This window comes from Podarcis pityusensis, assembly GCF_964106645.2.
Source record: "Podarcis pityusensis genome assembly, chromosome: 4".
Taxonomy (NCBI): Eukaryota; Metazoa; Chordata; class Lepidosauria; order Squamata; family Lacertidae; genus Podarcis; species Podarcis pityusensis.
In genome coordinates, this window is record NC_138027.1 from 24148704 (window position 1) to 24175994 (window position 27291).

The 27291-nt window shown below is 42.3% G+C and overlaps 1 pseudogene across 1 annotated transcript; it reads left to right on the plus strand.

Moving 5' to 3' along the window:
- Positions 1–20587: 20587 nt before the first annotated feature.
- Positions 20588–21011, plus strand: LOC308475669 (protein S100-A6 pseudogene; annotated as a pseudogene). The gene has a single exon. The product of its transcript is annotated as a protein S100-A6 pseudogene (transcript).
- The last annotated feature ends 6280 nt before the right edge of the window (positions 21012–27291 follow it).

Sequence of the window (27291 nt, forward strand, 5' to 3'; positions counted from 1 at the left end):
GTGCTTGGCTGTCTTCAGTGCCACAGAACTGCACCCGAGCTTTCTGTATGAGCAAGAGGCAGAATATTTAGTGTAGGTTGACACGTGCTCAATGGCTCATAAGCAAGGAAGATGAGCAATAGGTTAATGCAAACTTTGCCAACCTGCTGTCTGCTGGATGGTTGGGGCTGATGAGATCTGTAGTCCAAAATGTCTGGAGAGCATCAGGTTGCCGAAGGAAGGCTAGGTTAAAGCCTTGACATCCGAGCACAATTCAAAGTGTTGGTGTTGACCTTTAAAGCCCTAAATGGCCTCGGCCCAGTATACCTGAAGGAGCGTCTCCACCCCCATCGTTCTGCCCGGACGCTGAGGTCCAGCGCCAAGGGTCTTCTGGTGGTTCCCTCATTGCGAGAAGCAAAGCTACAGGGAACCAGGCAGAGGGCCTTCTCGGTAGTGGCACCTGCCCTGTGGAACGCCCTCCCATCAGATGTCAAAGAGATAAACAACTACCTGACATTCAGAAGACATCTTAAGGCAGCCCTGTTCAGGGAAGTTTTTAATGTGTGACATTTTAGTGTATTTTTGGTCTCTGTGGAAGCTGCCCAGAGTGGCTGGGGAAACCCAGCCAGATGGGTGGGGTACAAATAATAAATTATTATTATTATTATTATTATTATTACTACTACTATTATTATTTTATTATTATTATTTAAAATGGCAATTGGAAGAATACCAGCACAATTTGTGGGAGTAAAGTAATTATTTATAGAAATTAGAAAAGGATTCCAGGTGTTTGGGGCAGAGTGCGCTTAAGGTGATGAAGGATTTTAATTCATTACCAGATGCCTCTGTTCCTAAGGCTCTGCAGTTGGTAAGTACAAAATTGGGGTGTCCATAGCCCTGGGGAAAAGGTATGGGCCCAGGGACGACAAAAGTCTTTCTATATACAAACAGCAAGCTTGTTATCTGAGAGTTGATTGTTATGTGGCCAAAATGATACCAAAGGTTTGCAGAAGTACAAAACACTGTTTAGAATGTCACTGGGGTGGGGGTGGGGGTGGGGGTGGGAAGGGGTGGGGTGGAAACCCCCAAACAATCCAGTGCTCAGTGGACATGGGATGCTGGGTTCCTAGGGGAGGGGTGGAGAATGGGGAATGTAATGGAGTATCTTGAAAAAAGGCAAGGCTGGCTGAATGGAAACTTGACCAAGGAGTGCTCCACCCTGCAAGCATCCTTCTGTCTCCTACCAGTTTTCCCAGTATGTGCTCCCGTAGGGAAGCAGAGGAGAAAAATGCAAAGTAGTCTCTATCTCTCTGGTTCCCCATGCTGTGTGGGGCACCTTCCCTTCTCCCATTCCAGCAGTGTCTTGACTCTGCCATGTGGAATGAAAAGCCCAGGCCATGAAGACATTTCCTAGAGTTCCCCCATCAGCCAGAGGACAAATTTGAGGAGGGGCATAATCATCTTATTTTCCTGCCAAACAGAAAGGATGTTGAAGAGGCAGGATAACGCCCTGTGCATCTTTGTTTAGAACGTCAGAAGGTGGCCTTTTCCGTCCTCCTTGACCAAAGACACTGATTACTCAGAATGTTGATGCTCAGGACTTGATTGCTCTTCATCGATTTGTCTTTAAGGGGGACTACGCTGTACACTTAAAGAGCTTAGTCCCCCTTAAAGTCCCCCTTCAAGTGTACACTATGGACTGCAAGAAGATCAAACCTCTCCATTCTGAAGGAAATCAGCCCTGAGTGCTCACTGGAAGGACAGATTGTGAAGCTGAGGCTCCAATACTTTGGCCACCTCATGAGAAGAGAAGACTCCCTGGAAAAGACCCTGATGTTGGGAAAGATGGAGGGCACAAGGAGAAGGGGACGACAGAAGACGAGATGGTTGGATAGTGTTCTCGAAGCTACCAGCATGAGTTTGACCAAACTGCGGGAGGCAGTGGAAGACAGAAGTGCCTGGCGTGCTCTGGTCCATGAGGTCACAAAGAGTCGGACACGACTAAACGACTAAACAACAACAACAAGCTGTACACTTGACCTCTAGTCGCTTCTCCCAAGCTACAACAATCAAGCCCATTCCTTTTTAATGATTTAGAATAGATATATATTTAGTTGGTTACCCCAACACTAGTGCATGTGATAAGATACAGGTCTCTCAGTCGGAAAGGCGGCCTCTGAAAAATTGCTTTGATTCACCTCCATCAGATGAGTACATAAAATAAATAATCATATCCCCCACCTCTAAAATATGCTGACTTAACTCTTGCAGTTGTTGACAACCCACAAACTGTTAAGAATCTAACTGGACAAGTCCTGGGTGAACACTAGAGAACTTAAGAACCGCTCTCTGAAATGACTATAATTATGGAATTATCAGTAAACAATGAGAAAGTGTCTCTCACAGAGCTATTTCATATTTTAAAACCAGATCGGGATATGTTATTGCTAAATGCAGCGATGTGAACCGAGAAATCTGGAGTGTACATTTGGTTTTGTTGAAGTGTTTAAAGTAATCACTTCAAAGCTTGTCAAATTCCTCAGTACATCTGTGTATCTTTCCCAGTAGATAAAACAACTACACATTAGGTACACCTGGTCCCCAAAGACCTGTATGTAGGTATTTGTTGGCATAATAGATGTAATTACAGTGCAAGTAGACAGACACTTAATGTAAGCATTACTGAAGAATTGATGCTTAGGTAATTGGCTCCTTTCCACTATTATATGCCTGAATCTAGCAGAAAGGTATGAGAAAGGCACAATGCCTGTGATGGTTTAATACAGAATCTTGAAATTTACAGGAACACCAGATAAGTAACTAACTACCATACCTATCTAGTTCCTTTTAACTATTCAAAGGAGAGAAATAAGTAGTCATGCTGTAGCACAAGGGTAGTCAATGTGATGCTCTCCAGATGTTCATAGAATCATAGAGCTGGAAGAGGCTCTGAGGACCACCTAGTCCAAGCCCTTGCAACGCAGCAATATGCATCTGTCCCACATGGGGATCAAACCTGCAACCTTGATGTTATCAGCACTACGCTCTAACCAACTGAGCTATCTAGGCTTCCTGCTGGACCACAGCACTTATCAGCCCAGGGTGCATAGCCAATGGTCTGGGAAGATGGGGGCTGTAGTCCAGCAACATCTGGAAGCTGGCTACCCCTGCTGCAGCAAATCACAGTCTTAGAATAAAGCTACAGATCAATATGAATGATTTTTACAAACTTAGAGAGGCCTTTCTTGAAGAAGCATGGGGAAAAAATCACTGCTTGCAAAGGACATTTGAAATTAGGCCAAGGGATGTAAGCTGCCCACCAGTGAGATAAAGGGAACAAAATACTAATGGATTTTTAAAAAACCATAAATATAGAGGTTTGGATCCTAACTTTTCATTCCATTTAGGGAAGGAAAGCTGCACTTGTGGAAGGGGCCTTCCCTTCCCTGAATGCAACTGCCCTTCTGTGAATGGAGTCTCCTTTCATTCATGGAAGAAAAAGTTAGGATCCGAGCCAACATCAGTTTTCAGCACAGCAGGATGTTGCAAGGGCAAGTAGCAACATGATTTATAATGAATATATGGATAATTTTTGTGCTTCTGGAGCCTTACCAGCTGAAAATGGATCTTCCATTTTAAAAAAACACCAAACTTCCACTGAGCAGGAATAGCAACAAAAGATGTACTTCACTGGAGCTATGCCTGCAAACCTCCCTGGGTACCACTACTAGATGGAATGCTAAGTTAGATGGGCCTAATTTAAAAAAAAGAAATTGAAAAAGAAGCAAAGAGAAGGAAATACTTAAAATAAAGTATTGGGCGGAGAAAATGAGAAGCAAAGAACAAATAAGAAAGGCTCTAACAGGAAGTAAAATAACCTGGTTTAACTGTAGACCACTGGATCAATGGACAAAAAAGTGGTTCAGGGAAAACAAGAATTGCAAAGAATATACAAAAGTTTTAAAAAATTATAAAAAGGGGAGATAAAGAAGAAAAGACAGTTATAAAGGGGGAAACCAGTGAAATTTATAAAATATTAATAGAAATGGAGGATGAAGAAGATCAATTAAAAGAGGTGTGGGAAAAGGAGACAACAGGGCAGATAGATAGTCACAGCTGGGGGAAATTGTGAGAGAAACTTACATTGAAAATGCTGTCTATAGTAATAAGATAAAAAATTTATTTAAAAAAAGTTAGATGGGCCTGACCTGACATCCATTATTCTTCTCTGCTGCCATCCCTTTATTAATTAATTTATCAACTAGTTAGTCAGAAAATGAAAACAAATGCTTATGACAAGTTATGGCTGGTATTCAACTATGTTTTACTCAGAGCAGAAACAGTGAAATTAACAAACACAGCTCAGTTAGGCCCATTAATTACAGTAGGTCTACTCTGAAAACTTAGTTGAAAGCTACCCTGTGTCTCTTTGTTGGGATTGCTGGGTAGGGGGGAAAAACCCATTCCTTAAAAAAAGAAAAAGAAAAAAAGACTCTTCTAGGCTCTTCAAATCTATTAAGCTGGTTTTGGTCAACTTGACACAGTCAATTTCCTGACACATTATTGTCTTGTGAGGAGCAGAGTCATGTTGTTTCTGAGCCTGCTGCACAGCTTAGCAGCACTTTCAAACATATTGAAATGACACAGCATCCCCTCCTGCATCAGTTCTAAGTCAGGCTCTGAGAAGCTCCATCCAGCAATTAATCCTGAGTGCACCCACTGTGTATTACAGCAGATCTACAGCCAATTTAACAACAACGAACTATTAAAATAAAATCTCAATGGTGGTGGATGCTACACTATTGCATATATGACTAATCCCATTTCAACTCTCCCTGAAGCGATTTCTGAATTAGAAAAAAATGGGATTCTCTCAGAGTATAAGGCCAATTAAGGCCAATTGGAAACAATTAATGTGAATCTCCCTGAGGATACTCAAAAGAGTTTAAAACTTTCTTTACCATTTTCTTGGCTTACCTCGCCTAGGAACCATTTATATATCTCCCAGCCTTGGTTCTCTTATTTCACCCCTCTCCTCATAACTGAGAAAAAACCTCAATCCCAGTAGCAGTGGGGGAAACCTTTCCTTCGTGTGCTTGTTATGTATACAAATATTTTACGTTTATTTTTGTCCTGGCCTGCCTACCAGTGATGTAAATTGCAATGCTATGCTCCATTAATTCATTTGTGCAGGTGGAAAAAACATTGGCTTAAGGGGGAAAAAAACATATTGAAGAGAACACAGGTTCAAGGTGTCCAAGCTGCCTTTAACATGAAAAGTCATTACAGAGCTATTTGAAAGTTAGGACACACATAAAGGTAAAGGTAAAGGGACCCCTGACCATTAGGTCCAGTCATGGCCGACTCTGGGGTTGCGGCACTCATCTCGCTTTATTGGCCGAGGGAGCCGGCGTACAGCTTCCGGGTCGTGTGGCCAGCATGATTAAGCCGCTTCTGGTGAACCAGAGCAGCGCACGGAAACGCTGTTTACCTTCCCGCCGGAGTGGTACCTATTTATCTACTTGCACTTTGATGTGCTTTCAAACTGCTAGGTTGGCAGGAGCAGGGACCAAGCAACCGGAGCTCACCCCGTCGCGGGGATTCAAACCGCCAACCTTCTGATCAGCAAGTCCTAGGCTCTGTGGTTTAACCCACAGCGCCACCCGCGTCCCAGGACACACGTAGTCAAGGATCAAATGAGCTTGGAGTGGATCTGTGCTGGCTTGTTGCTCTCCCCGACTACTGAATCCATGCACTGGGCACAGATGTCTGAAAATAGCCACCTACAGCACCCCAAATTCACCAAGTGCATTTTGCATCTGGCAGTTGGCCACTTGCGACCAAATGAAGGTGCCTGGGCATCAGGATGGTGCCTAACGTCTCCACCCTCTGGAGGTACATGTCTGGAGATCCTTGGATCTTGACTGTTTTCACACACTAGAAACATATCCTGTAGAATTTTATACAGTGGTACCTCAGGTTACAGATGCTTCAGGTTACAGAGGCTTCAGGTTACAGACTCCGCTAACCCAGAAATAGTACCTTGGGTTAAGAACTTTGCTTCAGGATGAGAACAGAAATCATGCGGTGGCGGTGTGGCGGCAGCAGCGGGAGGCCCCATTGGTTAAAGTGGTACCTCAGGTTGAGAACAGTTTCAGGTTAAGAACGGACCTCCAGAACGAATTAAGTTCTTAACCTGAGGTACCACTGTATTTTATTTACACAAACAGAATGAATTTCAGGAACCAAAAAGTCGTATTGAAAAATATGGCTTTTGAGCAGTCTGGCCCCCAAATGGCAACTAGACTTTCCATTTTGGCGACTGCAGCCCTGGTTTAAGGAGTCATTTGGTGCCTAGCTTATATATCTGAGTTTCTAACACTGGATAAGCAACTGATTACACTGGTCAACAACAAATTTGTTGTCTGCGTTTTTTCAGCTGATTTAGGACGAATCTGATGCGCTGAATCCAAAAATCACATTGGTTTTGCTCAATCAGGTCAAGTTTTTGAGCTATGGCCACATGTCACTTTTTTACATTTTTGTTCACATGTACGCTTGTGTGGAGCATTTTAGAAGAAGTTGGTGGGGGTAAAATGCCATGTCGAATAATTGTTTTGATTGGAAATGATTATTTTAATGACAAGAAGTATTCAGGTTCGATAGTTCTGGGTGATTATGTCGAAAAGGGATCAGTTTGAAGTCATAAAACCTCGAAATCTTCCATAAATTGGTGCAGCAAAGCATAAAGTTGGGGGATCAAAACCCCTGGCTCACTCGAGTACACTGAAGGAGAACTATGAAGAGGTGAAGTATGTGCTGAAAATTGGTTATGATCAGCATAAGTGGTTTATTTGTGTTGACCTGAAAATGGTGAACTTTTTGTTGGGACAACAGTCTGGCTTCACCAAGTACCCATGTTTTCTGTGCATGTGGGATAGTAGGGACCGTGCTCAGCATTACAACAAGAAGGACTGGCCTGTGCCGGAGGAATTGGTGCCTTGCAGAAAAAGGAACGTCATCAACGACCCTCTGGTGGACAGAGACAGAATACTCTTCCCACCGCTGCACATCAAGCTCGGCTTAATCAAGCAGTTCACCAAGGCTCTGGACAAGAATGGTGACTGCTTCACTTACTTGTGCCAGGCTTTCCCAGGATTGACCATGGAGAAGTTGAAAGCTGGCATCTTTGACGGTCCTCAGATCCGTCAGCTCATCAGAGATCCAGAGTTCGGAAACTCAATGAACGAAGTGGAACTGGAAGCGTGGAAGGCATTTGTCCTGGTAGTGAAGAACTTTCTTGGCAACAATAAGGCCAGAAACTACTCAGAACTTGTCAACAACATGCTGACTGCTTTCAGAAACCTGGGCTGCAACATGAGCGTCAAGATGCACTACCTATTTTCACATATGGACCGGTTTCCTGAGAACCTGGGTTCAATGAGTGACGAGCAGGGGGAGAGATTCCATCAGGACATGAAAGAGACGGAGACCAGGTATCAGGGTCGCTGGGACGCAGTCATGATGGCTGACTACTGTTGGACTCTGAAGAGAGACCTCCCTGCCGCTGAGCATTCCAGGAGTTCCAAGAAACGGAAGTTCAAGCCCTGAAGTTTGAAAAATGGTGAAGCAATATGCAATTTATGTGTACTTACCTTTATCAATGCCCACCATTCAGTTTACAGTAATCGATGTTTCTATCAGGTAATCAATATATGTTGTTGGAAAAACATTTTTTTCTCTTAAAAACATATTTAGGATGATATGTGTTGACAAAAATCAGCTGATAATGCCACAAAAATGTAATTGATTTTGTCACAAGATCTGATTTTTTTCAAATCAACATAACACAAAAACCTGACCTGATGGAGAGAAACGGATGCCATTTCCTGATTCAGCAGTGCAAAAATACCCTAAATCAGTTGTAGAAATCTGGACAACATTCAAAAAGTAAAAAATTGTTGCCCAGTGTTATGCATAGGCACTTGACACAAACAGCTCTTTTCAGTTGTCTGTGCTCAAAGTTGGGAGAATAGAACTGGGGTGCTTAGCAAGCACTGGAGATGGGGCTACCCAGGTAAGCCTTAACTTCTAAATAAGCTTGTGTAATAGCTCAACTGGTACATCGTCACAAAAAATGGGAAGAACTTCTGGACAACATTCTCTTGAACACATTCTGTATCCTAAAGGAGGAAAAACAGGTCTAGGATGATCTGAAGTCTATCATTCTACCTTGAGAATATAGGACCTCTGGAAGAAAACAATGGTATCTATTTCCTAACTCCTAGAAATCCATCCTAATTTCTTTGCATAAATAGATCAGATGACTTTAAAGTCAAGAGAAGGGTCAAGATAAATACATGTGTATTTAATGCACATGTATTAACTGGCGCAACCGGCAAGCCTCATATGTTACTTTATTATCAATATTGACAACTTCTACGACTTATAAAGCCAACAACATGGCAAAAGTTAAATTGAGCTGCTCTTTGACTCAATTAAAAAAGGGAGAAGCCTGTACCATTGTTGATACAAAGTACGGGTAACACACAACTTGTGCGTGTTTAACACACACGATTTCAACTTTGCATAGTTGAAGGCCGGCCGGCTGAAATCATACAAGTTAAATGCAGAGAAGGTGGAGAGCTTAAAAGCTATTTTTTGAGCAGGGTTTTCCCGGTGTGGAGATAACTTCTAAGCTCTCAGGCTTGTTGACCGGACTCTGGGAGGCTCTCGCAAGACCTGGCGAGAGCTTCTCAAAGTCCATGTAAGAGTCTCTCTGGTAAGCTCTCTGTCTTGCTTAGCAGGGGCAGCGGGGAGGAGACCCATTTGGCACACTGGCTCTGGAAGGCAAGATGACTCACGTAAGGTGGTTCTGAACGGGTTGTTTGAATACATGCATCCTTCCGTACATGTACCATTCCTGGAAGGTAACCCCTATGCAAGACGTGAGTTACCTGTAGATAGAAAAAAGATTTCCTTTCCATTCTTTCCCTCAAAGAATTCTGGGCACTGTAGTTCACCTCTCTGAGAGTTACAATTCCCAGCAATCCTTAACCAACAACAGTGCCCAGAATTCTTTGAGGCAAGGTGATGCTTTAAAGGTGTAGTGTGTACATATGAGGCAGCTTTCTATGTACTCATATTATTGTGTTTAATGGGGCTTACTTCCAGATACATGCATATGAGATCACAACCCTAATGTTTTACTAGTATAGTTCAAGTTTTCATGCCCCCTTTGAAGTTTAATGATAACATTAACTTTCTATCTCCCAAGCAACATAATTTCAAACATATTTGTGTACTATGTTACAGAGATTTAATAATCCCTGCCCTTTATTTTAATATCCTGAATTATATATAAAACTAGGCTTTTTTTGCATTTATCCTTCCAAGAACAAAGCCATAGCAAGCTTTTTGCCAGGATAGTGTCAGACAGCATCCCTTAGGCTGTCTTGGAAAAGTAGAGGCAATTTCAGTTATTTTTATTACATGTGCTCCAAATGAAAACTCACTAGCAATGTTACTTGGCTTTATTGCTCTGCAGAACTTAGGGATGTAAGTACAGTGATATTATTATTATTATTATTATTATTATTATTATTATCCATAACTTCTTATTGCAAGTTCATGATGAGTCCATAATAAAGTGCATTTAGGCTCCAGTCTAAAACATTTTTGACATGCTTACAATATGGTAAAACTACAGTTCTACACACATAAAGTAAGTTTCATTGAACTCAGTGGGTTGAGTGCTTAGGGTAGCAGTTTCCCACCCTATGCCTAAAGGCATTACTAGCAAGTGGGTCCCTTTGGAAATCAGTAGATCATGTTTCCACTTAATATGATTAGGGCTGGGATGCCACTAGAGGAAAACCAGAACGCTTAATGAAGTTTGTGACAGCTTCAGAATACTTGTAAGTGCCCTTGATTCATTTCCAAACATTTATTTATTTTTTAAATAATATTTATTGATTTTTTTTAAAAAAATTACAATAAAAAAAGACAATACAGAAAAAGAAAAAGAAAAAATAAGACCATCATTCTCAAATTCTCCACTTTCATTACCTTCTTTCTTTGACCTCCTCCTCCTCCCTTTTCTTGTATCTTGGTTAATAATTATCACAGCAAATCCTTTCCATAATTCATAGTATTCTGTCATTACATTACCTTAATCTATTTTCATCTTATCTTATAGAAACCCTTAGAGCTTAAAATTTTTAAATCTTATTTTTACCAGCTTCTCATAACCATAACATTTTACATTACCTTAAACTATTTTCATCTTATCTTATAGAAAACCTTAACGCTTAAAACTTAAATCTTATTTTTACCAACTTCTCATAATCCTAACATTTTTACCTAATTCTTTAAACATTTTTGCAAGAGCCAAGTAATTTCATTTCAACATTTTTCTAATATTCATCAATTTTATAAGACAATCCTAATGATAAAAAAAGAAATAAACACAATCCAATCTTCATCCAGCGTCCCTTCCTCCTGGTCCCGGGTTTGTCAGTCCTTTTTATCCCATTGATCTAGCACATTAACCTGGTAATCTTATATCCGAGGCCGTCAAGTCACTTCCATGTCCCTTCCGCGGCTCTTCTTCATATTTTCCTTTCACTCGTGGGAACTCCAGCTTGGTAATATTTTTTACCCTTTTCAACAAGTCGGCCCCTTTTCCATAGTCCAGACTAGACTCCATGTAGTATTTAAAGACATGTTTCAAATTCCCTCCAAAGTTGAGAGCCCCCACAGCTCCAAACATCTGACGGCCCATTGCCAGACTCGAAAAGTCCGTTTTAGGGGGGTCTATCCAACCCCCCATTTCCAAGCCAAACCAAACTTTATCTTTCCAGATCTGGCTTTTTCCAAGTTCATTTGTCAAGTCCAAGAGTTCATGTTCCTGCTGGGCCGCAACTTCCTCCATCTCTGGCGCTCGAGATTCTGCAACATCCTCTTCTCTTAACTGTTCTGTCATGGCACACTCCTGTTTTAGTTCCTGGGTGGGCTCCACATAGTTTCCCACTACCTGTTCAAAAGTTCTGACCGCATTAGTCATCAAATCAGTCTTCTGGCTTAACTGATCCAATAGGGCATTTACTTTACAGAGAGCACCCAACAGTGCTTCTGAAAACATTGTCCTGCAAGGTCACAAGTCCTTTCCCTTTTCCCATTTAAACTCTACTGACATAAGTCATCCATCCTTTTTAGTTGCTCCTTCCATGATCTTCAGTAATCAATAAAATATTTTAGGCCTCAATGTTCACATGTGGCAGCATCAGTTGTCGGCATAGCATCATGAGAGAACACAAACCAATCTGTTTCTGCGTCCAGTCCTTTGGCTTTTATTCTTAACAAATAATGAGATGTTCCCCATCACAAATTCAAATACTAAATGCTTGCTGGAGATTTATTTATATGGATTTTTAATTGCATTTTAGTGCTTCTTTTATTTGTAAAAATGGTATTTTCGTGTATTACCATTTCCATTCCATAGAATCCAGTACACTATAATAAATGAAAGAAGCATTAGAATGCGGTAAAAATCAATATGAGTATTTAATGTAATCATGCTGCAGATCACCTGAATGAAGTTCATAGACCACAGTTTAGGAACCCCTGAAGTGGAGGAATCACCTCCTTAAAAGATATAGCCACTTTATGCTTCCTTTATCACAGGTATGCCGTTCAAACATAGACAAAAGGGCCTTTTCAGTAGTGGCACCCTGGTTATGGAATGCCCTCCTTAAATGGCTCATCTGGTGCTTATACTGCATTCACTCCTCCCGTGCCTGGCAAAAACAGTTTGGTTCACCTAGGCATTTCAACAGTAATTTTGGCTGTTTTAGCGATTTTATTGATTGATTTCTTACGGTATTTGTACTGTGATGTAACTGGTCAGAGACTCCTCTAATGTCTTCTAAATAAAATGAAGGGTGATATATAAATACCGTACTTTAAATGATTAATTAAGATGGTGCCTTCTGTAACCCATGCCTGCATAATTTGAAATGAGCTAGGATTTATTTATTTTTTAATTGGGTGACAGCCCTGGTGTAGTTTCAACTGGTGTGGTTGAAACACACCAGCAAAGCCCATCCATCACTCTTGATAGAGTGTTTAAGGTAAAGGTAAAGGGACCCCTGACCATTAGGTCCAGTCATGGCTGACTCTGGGGTTGCGGCGCTCATCTCGCTTTACTGGCCAAGGGAGCTTCTGGGTCATGTGGCCAGCATGACTAAGCCGCTTCTGGCGAACCAGAGCAGCACACGGAAACGCCGTTTACCTTCCCGCCGAAGCGGTACCTATTTATCTACTTGCACTTTGACGTGCTTTCGAACTGCTAGGTTGGCACTGCACCAACTTCCCTGCTGCCTTATCCCTGACCTCCAGTAAACAACAATGACCCACCTTCTGGAAAGCTAATAGAACAGCTCCGCCCCCATCCTGGAAGACTGGTGGAGATTGCATGGCAGCCTTTCCCAAACTTGGGTCCCTGAATATTGTTGGACTACAACTCTCATCATCTCTGACCACTGGCTGTGCTGGCTCGGGGTGATGGGAGTTGTAGTCCCAACAGCATTTTGGGGACCCAAGATTGGGAAAGGATGTTTTAGAGCAGGCACCCCCAAACTCAGCCCTCCAGCTGTTTTGGGACTACAATTCCCATCATCCCTGACTACTGGTCCTGTTAGCCAGGGATGATGGGAGTTGTAGTCCCAAAACAGTTGGAGGGCCGAGTTTAAGGATGCCTGTTTTAGAGTATTCAAAGCACTTATAAACTGGTTAGGCTTAAGACTGGGCGAGTGCAGTGGAAAACTGTAATCGGTGAGGGCTTCTGCCTCCTATCCTAACCAGGGCTCAGCTGTCCTTGAAACAACCATGTAGGACAATTTGCAAAGATCTCATTTTGAATGTCGTAACAGTAGCCTCTCTCCACGATGGCTAAGCTGTTTATTTCCCCCAAACCACCGTTCAGAGGAGAAACAGGACATAATTCAGACCTGCAAAAAAAGGCTTGTTTAATTTGTTCTGTGCTGTGGTCACTTCCACAGAACTTTACTCTCCTCCGCTCTCTAAACACAGATAATTGCCATGGTAACTCTTGTATTTCAAGGCTCTTACATATACGCTCACACCGTTCTTAAAGAGACACAAAGCACAACAATGTGGGCTTGAACCTGTAAATCATTTGAGTGGGCTCTTTTATGATTTATTGTTACATCTCTGTCAGAATTTAACAGAGCCTTGGAGAGGCTCTAAAAAATAATGAGGTTCTTTTCCTACAGAAAATAAAATAAATTGTATTTTTAGATACTTAGGCATACACTTTGACATCTTTCATAAACTAAAAAATAAAAATAAAAAAGACAGGATGTCATTTGTAACTTGGGTACGAAATTATGGATGTTTCCCTATGCCACCTGAAGACAGGAGGTTCCTTAGGGAAGGCTAAACTTCAAGCACAAAGAGCAACCCAGAGCTCCTCAAAAGATAATTTATGAAGACAGTGAGCTGTGGCATATTAGAACCTCTGGAGAATCCAATTATAATCTTTTCTGAGAAAGAATTCAAAAAGCAGAATGGATAGGTTTTGAATTCATAATCTGGCCATTGCAGGCCTGATCCTTCCTTCTCTTTTTCCTTCGTTGCTGCAACAGGTCCTAGATGTCAACAGGTTGTCAACATTTTGGGGACATACTGTTTGGTTGGAGAATTGCATTTCAGATCACAAAATTTGGAGAACTGCAACTTTTGAAGCACGGCTGTGTTTCAGTTTGCCTATTGGTCTGAGAAGTGCAAATTAGGTAATTTCTCATTAAAATGCAATCAGAATTAAATTTCTCCTCCATCCCTAACCCTACATCCGGGGTGGGGAATCTGCAGATGTTTGGACTGCTACTCCCATCATTCCAAGTCTGCATAGCTAATGGTAAGGGGTGATGGGAGGTGTAGTGCAGCAACACCTGTAGGTTACAGGTTCCCCATCCCTGCCCCGCTGTAACTCAAAAAGCTGAGATATTGGGAGTGACTAAGAGACATGGTCCGTATAGTTAAAGCCATGGTTTTCCCAGTAGTGATGTATGGAAGTGAGAGCTGGATCATAAAGAAGGCTGATCGCCGAAGAATTGATGCTTTTGAATTATGGTGCTGGAGGAGACTCTTGAGAGTCCCATGGACTGCAAGAAGATCAAACCTATCCATTCTTAAGAAAATCAGCCCTGAGTGCTCACTGGAAGGACAGATCGTGAAACTGAGGCTCCAATACTTTGGCCACCTCATGAGAAGAGAAGACTCCCTGGAAAAGACCCTGATGTTGGGAAAGATGGAGGGCACAAGGAGAAGGGGACGACAGAGGACGAGATGGTTGGACAGTGTTCTCGAAGCTACCAGCATGAGTTTGACCAAACTGTGGGAGGCAGTGGAAGACAGGAGGGCCTGGCGTGCTCTGGTCCATGGTCACGAAGAGTCGGACACTACTAAATGACTAAACAACAACAAAGAGACATGGACCATGATGGGTTCTTCACCAGAACCTGCTTTCTGAATGTTATGTTTGATTGTGAGATGTGTCCAGTTGTTAAAGGTTCAGGGGAAGGAAAAAAATCCTGGTGTCTTCAGCTGTCAGAAACTCATGCAGTTCTTTTTAATGATGGTGGCTTGCATTAGACTGCGATGTGTGATTCCCCATCTCTTTCGGTTGCGAAATTGTCTTGCTTGCAGATGTTTGTAATTACCTTAACACAAATTCATCATTGTGATTTAAATGTGAGATGCAGGAAATGAAGGCAGACTGTGGGGAGAAATCAAATCATTCTCTTTCTTCCCTGCCTGTCTCCAAAGCAGAGAGCGGTTATTCTGGGTGTTTAGGCATGTCAGGAACTGGGAGAAGAAGAAAAAGACCGACGAAAGAAATGGCTTTGTGTCTTTGGTAAAAATGTTGACATTTTCTCTTCATGCTTAGAGATCTAAATATCCTTCCTTGCCATTTGGAAAGCTTTCCACAGTTCATTCTTACAGTTCCAGTGATATTTTATCAAAGATATGAAAGCTTTTAAAGAATGTTGGCCGAATTACCTCATGATCAATATGTCCACATCAAGAAGGGTTGGAACATTTTTGTTTATTTTCAGTGGTCTGTTAGCACAAATGGAGCTCTGCCCCATCAATTGCAGTCTAGCCCCACCTAACCCTCTTCTGCCTGACATTGTACTGGGAGTCTGTGTGGTGTAGTGGTTAGACAGCCAGACTATAACCTGGGAGACAAGAGTTTGAATCCCCACTTGGCCACTTGGCCATGGAATGACCTGGGGCCACAGGGGTATTTGTTCCATAGGAAGGAGGAAACAAAGAAGCTCCCACTCTGCCCTCCTCCTTTGTGTTACTGGTGGTTCTCTACATATTTTCTAGTGTTCTCAAATGTGCAAGGTGCCACTATAGGAACACTGGCAGAATGGTGATGCTTGCCAGCTCTTTGCATCTTAATGGGAGGTGGAAGTCAAATTGGCACAGTGGATTGTACCAAGTCTCTTATGTCCGCATTTGATTAATATGTTCTGCATAAACCAAGTTCATCATGGTGTATTGTCTTTTGAGAAAGTCTGCCTCCAAAGCATTTATGAGCCTGCTCCATATCTTGTGGGCAGATTGGACTGGGTGTATAGGATCCCAGTACAGTGGTACCTTGAGTTAATTCGTTCTGGAGGTCCGTTCTTAACTTGAAACCGTTTTTAACCTGAGGTACCACTTTAGCTAATGGGGCCTCCTTCCGCTGCCGCCATGCGATTTCTGTTCTCATCTTGAAGCAAAGTTCTTAACCTGAGGTACTATTTCTGGGTTAGCGGAGTCTGTAACCTTGAAGCGTCTGTAACCTGAACCGTCTGTAACCCGAGGTACCACTGTACTGACAATAGGGGACATTTCCTCTTGGGACTGCAGTAGGATTTATGCTTTGTCAGCATGTCTATTCAAGGCTAGGCCAAAACATTTTGCTTCCTGAAGTGAAGGACAAGATGGCACCTTCCCCCAGTCTATATACAAAAGTCAACCAAACTAGCTGTCAAATCTTTCTTCAACAAGGGCAGCATGGTAGTTTCTTCCATAGCTTACAAGGGCAGCAGTCAGCAGGCACACACAGTTCCCCACCACTCAACACCTGCTGTCTGAAGTGGCGGCCTCCATCTGCCTAATCGTAGGGCGAGGCCTGTGTCTTTTGGCACAAGCAGAAGAAGGAAGTTGAGGAAGGTCCTGCTCTGCCCTGAAACAGAGGATGGAGATGGTTGAATAGCATCCTTAATGCTTAGAAGGATGGAGTATGCTAGAGATTAATCTTTCCAAAGAGAAATAGTGAACCAAGTAGAGTTAACGAATTAAGGCTGCAATAGACAACTCACTGAGGGGAAACCCCTTATTAAGATTTTATTTCAGGAGTAAACTATGGATTTTGCTCCAAGTATATTTCTTTTTTGTTTATTTCTGTACAAAGCTAGTGCTGATTTAGACCACGCAACTTTAAAGAGCTGAAAGCCTCTCCTATCTTCACTATTTCTGAACAATGTTCCAATACAGAAACCAGGCCTAAAGCTGGCACTTCTCTAAAGGCAAAAGGCATAGCAATTTTGGCAGATGGTTGTAGATTTTCCTTCTGCTTCTTCCATTTATTTCAAGCTTCTCTGGCCCCTGATACCCACCAGCCATGAAGCACACATTCTTCAGGGGGGAAGGAAGAGAAATTGCTTTTAGGAATGGTGTCTGAAAGAATGCAGTGAAAATGGGACATCTGTGGAGACTTTCCTGGGGAAAGGGTGTTGACCTGCAGAGCAAGGGTAGCCAACGTGGTGCCCTGCTGAAGTTGCTGGGCACCAGCATCCATCAGTTCCCAGCCAGCATAGCTGCTGACTGGCTACTGCTCTGCTCTGCAGACTTTTTGGGAAACTGAAGGTCAACACAGTTCTGTCTCCCTCTCACTGCTTCTAGGGTGCTTTCACCACAACCCAGGTGAACCTGTTTGGAATTGCAACCCATTCTGCATGCTGCTCAGGAAAGTTTTGCAAAATAAATAGAATGAATAAATTCAGACGTGCTGCATATAGGTTGGAGAGCAGCGTGTGACATACATTTTCAGGACAACAATTGAGAGTTGCATCAGGGATGCTGATCTTCCAACTTCTTCTGTTGTGTGGGACACAAAACATAACTGAAAAGTGGAAAGCACCAGAGAGGCCTTCTTCATCATCATTGACCAAAGGGACTGAATGACTGGTTTTAAAACAGACTCCTTGGCAGAAGGTAGAGTTTTGCAGGAACGGTGGAAGATCTTGTGGCAAACCTTCTTTCCTGGTCCATTGTCTGGAGAACAGAACGGCCCCTGAGAATTCCTACATTTGGTAAATGCAGCCATTTACCTGGTGTTGCAAGGGAATTCCAAGAAACCAATAAATCAGTGCCGTTTTGAAGTCAGTGGTTAAAATTATGCAATTCTGAAAGTCCCTTATTTTCAGCCCACCATCTCAATTCAAAATGGCATCTAAATGCATCTAAACACTGACAAAAACTTGCTCCTTGATCTTAGGAACCATAACCAATGCAGTTTTGAAAGGTTCTGTCTGCCATCTTGATTCAAAATGGCACCCAGAAGTATCCAGACATAGACAGAAACCTTCACGATAATGCAAATGTTGGTTGTATATCTTAAGAGGCGCCCAACTGCAGAGCAGACAAGCAAACAAGTATCCAAAAATATATAGGAGGTACAGCAATGTGCTATACAGAAGTGAGCTTCAAATATTTTTCCTGCTTTAATCAAAGGTGAATGAAAGAAATTGCAGTGTGATGAAATGATTGACCACTTTACAAGCTGCTTTAAACAAAGTGCTAAAAGGGGAAAACCCTCACACAATTCTATTGCTGTGTACCAGGTACTGTATCATAAGATAGAGAAAAAGAGCATCATTGCAATCTGAGAAATATGTAGCACGTAAATTGTCGGGATGCTAGGCATAAGTTTAATGCTTCTGAAAATGCAACTGATAAGACTTCAAAACATTGGACAGATTTTCAGCTCGGATAGTAAAATATTCCAGAAATTTAGTAAACCAGGGGTACAAGCTAACTTGTTTAAAGTGAGATTTGACGGTCTCTGTTATCATGGCTGTTTCCTGAGAGACAGTTTATGGAAGGTGGTTTTATGATGCATTCCTGAAACACCTCCAGATTTCAAATATGCAATATAAACCACCTTATGAAAACTTCAGAACTAGCCCTTGATTTATAAATAGCTCCACACCTACTTTAGATGTAGGAGAAAATCTGAGATCAAGAGGAGCCGCTTAAAGACACAAATACGCAGGTAAATGCAGGAGGACTTGTTTAAGGACCCACAGTATCAAAAGTCAGAAGCATACCCACCAACATTTGTCCAATGAAAATAGGGACTCCCATTCTATAATGATAATTTTACTATTTATACCCCACAAATCTTACTGGGTTGCCCCAGCCGCACTGAGCAGCTTCCTAATGACTAAACTATATAATGCATACCCTCCAACATTTCTCCACTGAAAATAGGGACATCCTAAGGAAAAGTGGGACGTTCCGGGATCAAATCAGAAAACAGGACTGCTTCTCTAAATTAGGGATGTCCCTGGAAAATAAGGAACACTTGGTCTGCAGGAGGCCACCTTGAAGATGAAAGACACGTCTTCTGTTAGGGGAAGACCCACTGAACTTTAACAAGATTGTCCACAAGAAAAGAAATTGTATTCCCTTTGGCCTGGCGGTGCTCTCTTCCTTGTTAGCTTTCTGCCATTCTCTTCTCACAGGCAGGCAATTTGGGGAATCAGGCTAACACAGTTCCTGACATTCTCTAGCCTGTTCAAGCAACTACAGTCACTATGGGCAGAGATCAGGGTTGGCTCCTACACCGGTGATGACTCCAATGCACCTCTTTACATTCTCTCATATATTTTGCCATTTATTCCTCTGTGGGAAAAGTGTTCTGCTTGGTGATGCAGTGAAGGCGAAACTGTCCTTCAAAACATGCACACGCTTGTTAAGGATGCTGTACTGGTTGCAGTATGTCCCCCCCCCCGCGCCCCTGCCCCCAGCTTCGTCCATCATCATCCGGGTGTTTTGCTTCCTGTTAAATTCTTAGCTCTTTGATCATTTGGCTTGTATGTTTGTCCATTTCCATTTGTGACATAGACCTTTATTGCTTTATTATTTGGGGCAATATTTTCTCACTTTACCAGTCAAGATCTAGTGCTAATGAAGAGCAATAATTCTCCAGCAGGCCAGACTGTTTATACTTTGGGATGATTCACTTCACATCCAGACGACTCAAAGAAATAGCGTTAACTAACACTGCTTCATTATACTATGCGTAGTAAAATGACCCTCCCTTGATGGTAATAGCGGTGTGATGCTGTGTTGACAGTTCTTTTAAAAAATAAGGGGACACCACAACAATATACAAGGAGAAGAAATGCCGATGGGTAAATTTAGTATGGTACATGTATAATGCAGGAATTCTGTTCTGACTCTGTCATACTTGTAGCGCCTAAGAAACGCTTGTGGTTTTGAGGCATACAAATAAAATCCAACAGATATTCCGCGCTTGGCCATGCCAGTGTTTTATTGTCTAGAAGGGGGTCCCTATGCCCATATATATTAAAGTGTGCACCTGCCTTCAATAAGCCCACATTAGGGTATGCAAGTGAATTGAATGCCAAATTTGCCTTGTAAAGTATGTGTAAAAAAGTGCAGACATGTTGCTGGAAAAAAGAGGATTTTTTAAAAAATGGTTTTTGTTTTAGGCAAGGCATAACTGAAGAAATCTAGCTGTGATGAAAGTGTCTGAAAAGGGCAGTGAAACAATAAAAAAAGCTTACATTTTAAGAACTTTTTATTATTATTATTAAAAAAATCCATTTTCTCCAAAGTGAAGTACTTTAAAGCCCCATTGATTTCAGTGGAGAAAATAAGACATGCCCTTAACACATGTGGGATGTAAGATGGCTTAACTGTAGCTAGATCCATGACATCCATAGATATGTATATGTATTTATTTATTATCTGTTAAAATAATTTCTATACCAATATATAAAAATCTCAAAGAGGTATTCAACCTATGTTAAGTCATGTGCCTACCAGTTTGGAAGACAAATGAGACCAAAATAAGGTCATAGTTTCTACATATTTGAAGAACTCCCTAGCTTTGCAGAATCACGAACCAAGATTAAAATAAAATAAGCCAAAGCCCACCAAAATGGTCTCACGAGGACTAGTGACTTAGAGACTGTTGGTTGCAATTGCATCTATAGAGATATGGGATACTGTATTAGAATAACTCACCCCATTGTCTGGAAAGAGAACTTCCAGGTTAATATTAAGTGCCAGTGACAGGAACTTCTGGGAAGTTGGGGATGTGCTGCTTGCCCAAGCACAGCATGTGTGCTGTAGGAGGTAAAAGAAACTCCATTCTCTGCACTACAAAATATTTCAGAATGAGAAAAGGGGGATGGGGTGGAACCTGTTTCCTTTTCCCACTTCATTTTTTTCAGCTTTATGTTTATAAAATGCTCATGTGACCACTTTCTTCATTGCTTCCTGCCACTCCGCATTGGACCATCTTGCTTCTGATCTCTCACCATGGTAGCACCTCTTGACCAAGCTATTGGCATGCTGGTTATGACCTTCCACAAATATGCTTGCAAGGATGGCGATAAGAACACCCTAAGCAAGAAGGAACTGAAGGAGCTGATACAGAAGGAGCTCACCATTGGACCGAAACTGCAGGACGCAGAGATACAGGCATTAATGAAAGATCTGGACTGCAATGGGGACCAAGTGGTGAACTTCCAGGAATACGTCACTTTCCTGGGTGCCCTGGCAATGATTTACAACAAAGCTTTGAGTTCGTAAATGTACACCCCGGTGGGGCGAGGTGTTGTGGTTTGGGATTATACCTCTGTAGGCGGTTTCACGTCCAATAAAATGTAAGTTTTGTAAAAAATAAATAAATAAATAAAATTCTCATGTGTTTTAGAGCCGCGAGTCCCAAATCTGGCTCCCCAATACTCTATAGCAGTAGAGTACTTCGTTCTTAAAATTCACAGAGTTTGGAGAGAAATTCACTACTATTCACATTTAACGGCAAATCTGCCTAATTCATGCTTTCCATAACAATATGAGGAGGTAGAGCATCGTCTTCGCCACAGCTAGAAGCCATTGATAGCCTTGTGCTCCATGAATTTGTCGAATCCTCTTTTAAAGCCATCCAAGTCGGTGACCCTCACAGCCTCCTGTTCCGCAGTTTAAGAAGGCGCTGTGTGAAGAAGGACTTCCTTTAATCTACCCCAAATCTTCGAAAACACCTAGCATCTGAATAACAGGAGTGTAGATCATTTATTAAAATGTGAAGAATTTGATCAAAACATAATTTGGTTTAAAAATACAGCCTGGAGATTCTTTGCTGTTAGCTCACGCTTATAATTCACACACAGGAGAAGGCTTGTTTGTGGCAAACTTCCAAACACAGTTCTGGGATCTGTTCACTATTGTAAAGTTAACACTTAAAGACAATTGTGAGCCAGATGGATATTAGAAGAGCCTTTGCCAACCTGGTGCCCTCCATATGTTTTGGACTACATTTCGCATCAATTTGAGCCAGAATGGCCATGTTATCTGGGGCGAATGGGTTGTTGTAGAGCATTTTTTAATCTATGCTTCAACCCTGTGAGGAGATGAGCTGTTATGTTATGCACCAAGTGATTTTTCTAGATAGCCAGCTAGGATAGCCCCATACAGGGAAAGAAATACTTCAGCTTATTGAAATTTATAGGAAGATTTAGAAAAAACACACAAGTGAAGCTAATTCAGTGAGTCCAGGATTGGGAGTGTTAATCAGCTGTTGAAAGAGGGGAAAGTTTTTTTTATTAAAAAAAAATCCACTGGGCTGTCTGAAACCTACTTGTGATTCTCCTACTTTGTGGATGAAGCCTTCAGATTTGGACTAACTGCAGATTTTGGATAAATGAAGTGGATATAACAAAGGGTTTGCCTTCTTCTCATCATCTGTAGTTGAAGTATCCTAAAAACCATTCATAGGCAGGAGCCATTGATGATAACCCCCCTTTTATTATTATTTAACAAAATTTATATACAGTGGTACCTCGGGTTAAGTACTTAATTTGTTCTGGATGTCCGTTCTTAACCTGAAACTGTTCTTAACCTGAAGTACCACCTTAACTAATGGGGCCTCCCGCTGCCGCCGTGCCGCCGGAGCACGATTTCTGTTCTCATCCTGAAGCAAAGTTCTTAACCCGAGGTAATATTTCTGGGTTAGCGGAGTCTGTAACCTGAAGCGTATGTAACCTGAAGCGTATGTAACCCGAGGTACCACTGTACTGCTTGATGGTAATAAAACCTCCAAACAGTTTATAAAAAAGCTTAAAATTATCAGTGATGATTGATAATCAGGGCAATGTTTGAATAAGAAGGGGAGTTTAGGACCTGAGAGTGCGGGTGGGGGGACGTTACATGGGAAATACATAGGGAGTAGAATATGTAGGGTGTAAAATAATAGAATCATAGAACGGTCATCTAGTCCAATGCCCTGCAATGCAGGAATCTCAACTAAAGCATCCATGACAGATAGCCATCCAACCTCTGCTTTAAAACCTCCAAGGAAGGAGAGTCCACAACCTCCTGAGGGAGTCCATTCCGTTGTTGAACTGCTGTTACTGTCAGAAAGTTTGATCTGATGTTTCGTCAGAATCTGCTTTCTTGTAATTTGAAACCATTGGTTCAAATCCTACTCCCACAGAGCAGGAGAAAACAAGTTTGCTCCACCTTCCTTGTGGCAGCCCTTGAGATATTTGAAGACAATGAAGATGACACTAGTTATGCAACTCCAGTTTGATTACGCAAGTTATGATGACCTGCAAAATGAACCTGAGATGCTCCAGTGACTCAAATGACCCCTAGGAAAGCAAATGAGGGCACATGTTGAAATCGTTCCAAATTGCTAGTTTAACTTACTATCTGGCACCATGTGGGTACTGTGGGAAGCCCAACACATTTTTGTGCAGGTATACAAGCCCATTTGCATTGATGGCTCTAACTAATTTTAGCTTGAGAAAACAAACAACTGTGGTTTCATTCGAAAATTGCACTTGCACTAGGTTTTTGAGCGACTTCTCAGAACCGTTTAAGTAATCTAACCACTTCTCCCTCTCACCCTGTTAGTTGCAAAAAATGGATCGGAGTGTTATGATCTGTCTTAAAGCCAGAGGTTTGTTTTTTTTAAGGGGGGGGGGGTTTGGAGGGAGTATTTTTCACATATATGAAATTTCAAGACTAAACATGTAAATATAAAAGTAAATTAGTCCTTAGCACAAGAGTGATTCACTTTATGATCCCTATAAACTCTTATTATAGCAATAATATTTCGTGTCTATGTTTATGCTACAGGACAATAATATGCTGTAACATATAAAGTGAGTTTTCAGGCTCTTTTTGTGAGGTAACTAAATACATGTCTGGAAGCCTGCGGGGGAAAAGGCTGCTTAGGTTGGAGTTGCTGTGAGAAAGTAGCGTGTGAAGGAAGGGTTAAGCCCCTCTCCTCTGCAGCTTCTCAGCTGCAAATCCCCCTCTCTCAGACATGTTTGACCTATTGATTGTTAAGTATAGTAATTTAATTCACTAAAACTGTAAATGCTTGTATGCATTACTATGTGTTTAAATTCAATTGATTGGTAACTGAGTCCACTAGTAGTTCTCATGTGACTGGCTAATGTTGGTCACATGGGAGGTATCTAGTGAAGGAGAGACTCCATTTTATGTGAAGCAAGATGATTGTGTTTTAGAATCCACTGTGAACACTGCTAAGTTGAATAGAGTATCAGAGTGCTCCTTCTCTGCTTGAAAAAAAGAGCAAAACTGCAAAGCTGCAGGAGAAGGTAAAAGTGAAAATCTCTCATAGGAGCTGCAAGGCATGGCATAACTGAGATACAGAAAGCTGAATGTGCTGAGGTCTGGAAAGAAAGGAAAATATAGTTGTTTAGAAGTTAGAAGAAGAGACTGCAAACCCATGCTTGGATGAGCATGTGACTATAACCTTTTTGTTTTAATTCATCTATAACTATAAGTTTCTGCAAGTAAAGTTTTTGAATGTTAAATCTGGACATTGGTTTAATTTCCAAAGAAGGCTGTCAGTCATATACCATATTTTTTCATGTATAACACCCCCGTGTATAAGATGCCCCCTATTTTGGGGGGACTCCAAATTAAGAAAATAGGGGGAAATGGCCCCATGTATTAGACGACCCCCCTTTTCTTAACATATTTTTTAAAGAAAAAAACAGTCTTATACACGGAAAAGTATGGTATATGATTTAAGCTTCTTGGGTGCGATTTCACTACCCTTATATTCAGCATTGATGTCTTATTACATGTATTTGCTTGTAACACATAGCTTGTGAACGATGTGATAAATTTAGGTTTTGGTTCAAATTCATGGAGGATAAAGCCCTCAATGGCTATTAGTCATGGCGTCTATGTTCTACCATTGGAGGCCGGATTAAATAGGAATCCTTTACCACAGTGGCGCACACTGTGACCAGATGACCTCTGTGGCTGCCTAGTCCCCTGTCCAGGTTCTGCTTCAGGGTTCCTGCTCTCCCTCCTTATGGTTCTTTATCTTTAAACTGGGCTTGGATGAAACAGCCCTTCCAACAGGGGATATCTTCAGACCAGAGGACTATTTTAAGATAGGTCACCCTAGGTGCAAATATGCATGCCAGTTCTCTAGTGAGCATGAAGAAGTCGCTGGTGCCCATTGTGTCAGGGACTGGCCGGGCCCTGAGGAGTGAGCAGCAGGAGAAAGGGGGTTGGACGAAGGGATCAGTGAACTGGGGGAACCTGTAACAGCCAGGAGACGAGAGTCAGAGGCAGGAGAAGATGCAGGAGTGGGGAGTAAATGACAGTTGCAGGAGGAGGGAGAGACAGGTCAGGCTGCTGTAGAATCAAGGGCTTCCACACTAACACCACCTCCTGTTCCACCTCTTCTCCACTGTCTCCCAGGACCAGGAGAGGACTGAAGATGACAGGGCAGAAGCAGGTGACACACAGACAATCTCCACCTGCTTGCACACAGTTCGGGTGTCAGACATAAGCTGAGGTCAGGGGCAGGACCTCTGTTTGCTGCAACTGCCTCATTGGGTGCACACCTAGGGTAGCTGAGAGATGCAGGTCCAACAGACATGCCTTTCCCTCACTTCTAAGTGTACTTTTGACAATGAAGAGTTAAGGTGGAAAGGTGGTGACCTAAATTCCTATGGGCCCCCGTTTTACCTGTGTACAACATTTCCCCTCTGCTTTGGAGAGAAACACTTCACCTCCCTGACCCCAGAAGAAGTGAGGTGGTACAGAAGACACTAGCAGAAGCCTTAGGAAAGCAAAAACTATTTATAACAAGCGACGAGAGCTTAGATTCTACTATCTAAGCTCACCTACAAAGCTTTTATATAAGGGTTTCCATTGTAGAGCCCTTTCAAATTCTCAAGGGTGCCTGCTGTTTATATCTGTGTCTCAAGCACAGAAAAAGGCTTGGTTGTCCGTGGCAGTGCTAGGTGATAGTAAATTCAGAGATGACCTCAATTGTTTTGCAAACTACTTCTGGAACACATACATAATACATAAATGTGTGGCTTTTTAAAGAACTCCTTGTTTTTTTCTCCCTCCATCTATCTATCTATCACTGAATCAGCACTATAAATATAACTGTGAGCAAACAAAATGTTTTATTTGCATAAGCCCTGGCCGGAGCAGAACGTTGCTTTGCTTTAAGAATTTACGGCTGCGTGTACTTATATATTACATCTGCTTGTTTAGATAACCTCGAGCAAAAAATGCATACTTCTGAACTTGCTCTCTGATTTCCCCCTCAGCTGAGGTTTTGGCTAAGAGGGATTTTGACGGCTTTGAAAATGAGGCAAGGTGTGGCAAGTTGTTGACTCCTCCACCTCCTACGCCAATTTCAGCTGCAAAACATAAGGTCCACTGCCTGATTTTGACCCATACCCACATCACTTGCAGCCCTCCGAAGGAATTCTAGATACCTATTGTCTACAAGCTGTTCACCTCATCCTGGGAATTTGTGTGGTGTGCACAGGTTTGTCAACAGTGGTGTGTGGTGGAATGGATTCAGGCTAATAGCCCACCTAGCTCAGCATTTTGTTCTCACAGGGGAAAACCAGATGCCTGTGGGAAATCCACAAGCAGGCTCTGAGCACAAGAGCACTCTCCTGACTAGTGGTTTCCAGCAACTAGTATTTGGGAGTATTTCCTCCAGCTGTGGAGGAAGGGCAAAGCCATCATGGCTAATAGGAGCAGGTGCACAGCCTGGGAGTCATTTTGGACTCACAGCTGTCCATGGAGGTGCAAGGTCAATTCTGTGCCCAGGGCAGCTGTCTACTAGCTCCATCTGGTATGCAGGCCAACACCCTATCTGCCCACAGACTGTCTCACTAGAGTGGTGCATGCTCTGGTTATCTCCCATTTGGACTACTGCAATGCGCTCTATGTGGGGCTACCTTTGAAGGTGACCCGGAAACTACAACTAATCCAGAATGCGGCAGCTAGACTGCTGACTGGGAGTGGCCGCCAAGACCATATAATACCGGCCCTGAAAGTCCTACATTTGCTCCCAGTACATTTCCAAGCACAATTCAGAGTGTCGGTGCTGACCTTTCAAGCCCTAAACGGCCTCGGCCCAGTATACCTGAAGGAGAGTCTCCACCCCCATCATTCAGCCCAGACACTGAGGTACAGCACCAAGGGCCTTTTGGTGGTTCCCTCGCTGCGAGGAGTGAAGTTACAGGGAACCAGGCAGAGGGCCTTCTCGGTAGTGGCGCCCACCCTGTGGAACGCCCTCCCATCTGATGTCAAGGAAATAAAAAAACTACCTGAGTTTTAGAAGACACCTGAAGGCAGCCCTGGTCAGGGAAGTTTTTAAGGCTTGATGTTGTATCGTGTTTTTAATATTTTGTTGGGAGCCGCCCAGAGTGGCTGCGGAAACCCAGCCAGATGGGCGGGGTATAAATAATAGAAGAGGAAGAGGAAGAGGAAGAAGATTACCATTGATAGCCTTTTCCTCCATGAATTTGTCTAATCCTCTTTTGAACCATCTAACTAGGTGGCCATCACTGCCTGCTATGGGAGCAAGTTCCATAGTTTAACTAAGTGTACCATGAAGAAATACTTCCTTTTATCTGCCCCGAATCTTCCAGCATTCAGCTTTAT